This window comes from Chinchilla lanigera, unplaced genomic scaffold, assembly GCF_000276665.1.
Source record: "Chinchilla lanigera isolate Chin_1 unplaced genomic scaffold, ChiLan1.0 scaffold00180, whole genome shotgun sequence".
Lineage (NCBI taxonomy): Eukaryota > Metazoa > Chordata > Mammalia > Rodentia > Chinchillidae > Chinchilla > Chinchilla lanigera.
The window spans coordinates 667749-673004 of NW_004955581.1; positions in this window are offsets into that span (position 1 = coordinate 667749).

The window sequence follows — 5256 nt, forward strand, 5'->3', positions numbered from 1 at the left end:
CAGTTTACCCAACGCTCTAAACGTGGTTAAAAATCTCACTTTTCTTAGTCTGTCTCCACCATCACTGTAGACACTAGGTGATCCGTTTTATACTCTGTTTTGCTGTGTTTCACTTGATATCCAGGGCCATGCTTCATGTTCACTAGAGGAGCAGTTTTTGCTGAGATGATCATCAGTTTCTCTGTCTCCTCTTGGGGACTTTTGCGGTTGGTTATTCTTTTGTCACTAACTCTTTTGTCACTAACTTTTAAAAACATGTACAGTTTTCCAGTCTTCATCTTTGCTGGCCCTGAAAACTTGTGTGGTGATAGAGGGTTGGAAGCAATAATTAGGTCTGATATTTTCTCCTTAGTGATTTCGTTTTGGTTCCTATGATTTTACTGCATATGACCAAGCAGAGCCGACTCTCATGAGCGAGGTGAGAGAGTTTGCATTGTGATCCTCCACGGAATTCCCTGGAGGTGAGGGAGGTTAGCACACCTGCTTGAGAACAACCTGGCCTCCCCTCACTCACCTTGAGGTGCGGAAGGAAGAGAAGCAGGAGGGAGCGGCCAGGGGTGGGAAGCTGGGTCCGGCTCCAGTGACTCAGGCTCCCTTCCGAGGTGGGGTTTCATGGAGAGCAGGTGGAAGTGATCAGAATCTGGCAGGAGAGAGAGATGAGCAGGGGCCCCTGAGGCCCGGATCCTCTGAGACCTGAGCCGGTGCGGGGAGACCATTAACTCAGGGCCCCGTGTGTGGAGATGAGCGCTCTGTGGGGAATTTCCCTCCTGATTATTTGTCATTACAGTCATCTTGCTCTGAGGAATATGCCTGAGGGAGGCGAAGACCAGACCTACAGCAATAATAGTACCGCACCAGGGCTGCGATGGAGTCTGTGACAACACGGTGCTCGTCTCCTGGCTCCACAGAGGAGACTGTGCGTGCGGCAGACCGATGCCACCCACAGGAGAGTTTTCATTTAAAACTTTCACGATTAATTACATTTAAGAGAGCACATTTTAAGCAAATACATCTCTTCTGTAGAAAATCAGGACACTTTGGCCATTTGATCGTTATTTTCTGTCCTGGGCTGAATTTTTGCCCGTGTTGTGGATTATTGTACGCCAGATCCTCTTTTTCTTGTGCTTCATCATGCAAAATCTACCAGACAGGTGGAGTCAGTCTCACCTGATACATCAAGGTTCTTTGTATCTCAAATGAAGAAATGAATAGGACACAGGAAGGTTGGCAGAATGGCAAAGATTTATTAAAATACACTCTTCAGATTGGCAGTGGCTGGTGAGAAGACTCCAGAGCAGCTTTGACTCAGTGCCTCTGTCTGCTTCATGTTTCTGAGGTATTTAGTTGGATCTTTCCTCGGTTTTGGGGTGAGACAAAGGGACTCCGCTTGTTGAGTGAAAGTCCTTGTCCTCACATAGAAAGGGAGCATTTTTGACTTTATATGGCCCAGACAAAAGCAGCATGGCTGCCAAAGCCCAGATGTGCATGTGTGTGAAAACCGCAGTTCTAGTGAAACTGTGGTGATCTGGGTTGCTGTTGATTACTCCGAAGTGCAGGGTTGCTCCTTGGGGTCACAACAGAGCTCAGGAAGTGTGACAGTGGCAGGAGAGTGTTTCCCAAGCTCAGATAGTATGTTAAGGAGATGTAGGGAGAGGATGAGCCATTTTGTCTCCAAGATTCAGAAGTCATCCTGTGTGTTGTGAGTTTAAGACCCAGACGTCTCCCACACACTCCCAGACGTATCTCCTGCCTGAAACCCATCACTTCATCCACTCTTGCTCTGTTGCTATTCACTACCCTCAGGGATCTTCAGAGAACTAACACTGTCAGACTTGACCTGGAACATCTTGTCAACCACAGGCACCTTCCAGCACCACAGGTCGGGCAATGAGCTGCTGCAAGCCCAGCACGGGGTGAGTCGCCACAAGATGGCTGCAGTGGAGGCTCAGCCCATGCCTACAATATCTCCATCCATCTCCTTCTGTGTGCACCAGATTCACTGGAACATAATGCAGGTGTGACCATGGAAGAGGCCCTTCTGTCCCTGTGGTCACAGCCCCATCACCTGTCCAGCATCCTGTGGACCAGGGCCAGATGGTTGCGTGTGGAGATGCAGAGACTTCACTTTTACACAGAGAAGATTCTGGGTCCCCCGAGAGCATCAGCTGCTACAACCCTGGAAAAGAAAGAGTGGAGAAAGAGCAGAGGCCTCAAGGAGGTGGGTTGAGGGACCAAGAAGGATCAAGAGAGAGCTGTGGACCAAAAACATCATCTCTTCTGGAGTGAAAATGCTTATATGAACAATATAATTAAATTACCTGTATTGTTCTCAACAGTTTGCTGGACTTGCTAATTGTCTTTGACTGTGGACTTCCTTAGGTTTAGTATTAACTCTTTATAGCATCACAACTCCTCTTTATCCTTAAAATGTCAAAGTCCCTTGAAAGCATTATTTTTGTGTTTTAGAAAGAATGTGGGCTGTCTTCCAGTACTATCACAACTGCAATTATATTTTTTCCCTAATGTGGTGTACAGGAATTATTTTATTTAAACTTTAAAATGCCTAGCACATGAAATGTTTAGCCCCATAGTTTATCCATTATATAGGCCATGCTATTTATATTAAAAGTATTTGTTTTGACAAGCAGTAATTGTACTCCCTTATGGGATGCCATCTTGCATTTTAGTACATTTGCCAATGTGTGTTGATCAACTCAAGATACTTAGTTTCTTCATTGCTGTAAAAATGACCCCTGCCTTTTGATGAGAAAATTTGCATTCTTTGGCTATTTTGAATTGTATGATACAATATTATTAACCATAATCAATATCTGTGTAGGATGAGACAGCATCATTTCCTTCCACAAGCTGTAATTTTACCCCTGTTGAGCAATTCCATCTCTCCTGCATTTCTGTCTCTCCACCCTATTCTCCAGGAACTATTATTCTGTTTCCCAATTTTATGGGATCAGCTTTGTAAGATTTCATCTACACGTACTTTTCTATGCCTGGTTTATGTCATTTGTGGGGATCTCCAGTTCCACCCATGTTGCTGCAAATGACAGAATTTGTTCTGCTTAACACTGCATAGATTCCCACTGTGTATGTCTACCACCTGGTCTCAAGGAGAGGTGCTTGGTGGAGTCTACATATTGGCCACTGTCCGTGGTACTGAAATAAACAGGTGAGTGCAGATGGCTAATATTTGGATGTACCAGTTTCATTTGCTTTTGACAAATATGCACTAGTGGGCTTGCAAAATCATATTGTATTCCACTTTAGCTTTCCAAAACACTTTCATGCTGTTCTCAGCAATAGCTCTACTAACATATTCCTACAGTATACAAGAGTCCTCTTTTTGGGGCTGGGGATTTAGCTCAGCAGCAAAAGCGCCTGCCTGGCAAGCGCAAGGTCGTGAGTTTGGTTCCCGGTACCGGAGGGGGGGAAAAAAAAAAGAGTCCTCTTTTTGCCTATTTTTTGCCAGAATTTGTCATTTTTTGTCTTTTTATTATGGGAGTTCTGAGTTGAGACGATATCTTATTGTGATGTTGATTTGCATTTTCCAGCTTCTCAACATACTACTGAGATACAGTACAAAAGGAGCATGGTGGTGACATAAAAATAGACACAAAATTCACTTATGCACTGTTAAATGTTTCTGAGAAATTTGTAATACATGTATATGGTCAGAACATGCTCTTCAATAAATGGTCATAGGTAACTGGATGTCCACATGTGAAAGGATGGAAATAGACCAGCATTTCACACTACACACAAAAATCAGATCAAAGTGGATTAAAGACAACTGTATTTTTTGTTTTGTTTTTTTCTCTGGTACCGGGAACCGAACTCACGACCTTGCGCTTGCCAGGCAGGCGCTTTTGCCACTGAGCTAAATCCCCAGACCCCTAAAGACAACTGTAAAAGAAAAAAGTATAAAAATAGTGGAAGAAACATAGGGGAAACACTGTATGATACTAGTCTGGGCAATTATTTTGAATAAGAAGGAAAATAGATAGACAACAAAAGAAAAAACACATAAATGTGATTACATGAAACTAAAATCCTTTGCATGGCAAAGGGAAGAGTAATAGAGAGAAGACAACCTACAAAATTAGAGAAAATATTAGTATGCTATTTATCTGACTAGGGTATAATACCTAGAATACAGAAGGAACTCAAAACATTAATCTCAATTATAAATAATATTTTAAAATAAAATAATTTTATTGAAAATGGGCACATGGTATGAGCAGGTATTTTGTAAAATAAAGTAGAAAAATGACCAACAGGGATGTAAACAAATCTCAGCATCATTTTTTATTTTTTAAGTACCCCATAGGTTTTTAGAGATAAAATTAAATAAATGTTGTGGTACATATTTAAAATACCTAATAAAATGCTTTCATACATCCATGTACTTTGAGTTGATTGTTTCATAAAGGTCATTAAGGTATCATCTAGTGGCCACATTTTTGTATTGACAACACTGAACATTTCCTTGCTCACCAAATTTCAGGTATAAAGCAGAGTATATGAATTGAAGTAATTGCAGAGTATATTAGATATCCAGAACTTATTTTTAGGCATCACTAAAGCTTTCTGGTCTTTGATAACCTGTACCTATTGCCTAGCTTCTCTTTCTATGGCAATGACTATTCTCCTCCTCTGTGTGGTTTTTTTTTTTGTTTTGTTTTTTTTGTTTTTGTTTTTGTTTTTTCTCCGGTACCAGGAACCGAACTCACAACCTTGCGCTTGCCAGGCAGGCACTTTGCCGCTGAGCTGAATTCCCAGCCCCTCCTCTGTGTTTTTTAATGTGTCCAGGTTCACCCATGTTGTCACAAAATACCTCATTTTCCTCATTTTTAGGAGTGAGTAATGTCTCCTTATTTATATTTATATCTTTGTATGTCATTTCTCCAGTCACTGCTCCATTATGCACATGTCAGTTGCTCCCATATCTTTGCAAGGACAAGGGAATACGGGTTTTCCTCAATGTCCTGAAGTAATTCTTTTTAAAATATATATCCAGAAGTGTTACAAGTGTGACTTACCACATTTCTACGCTGAAGCTCTTGGGGTGTTTGTGCTCTGTCTGCTACAGTGGCTGCACTATTGGTGACATTCCCACCAGCAGCGTGAGGGGCTCTCTCTTCACTCCATGCCCAACATGTGCTATCATTTGTCTTTAACAATTGCCACTTTAGGAAGTGTGAAGTGCTATGGTGTGACAGCTTTGGCTTATTTTCTCTAACG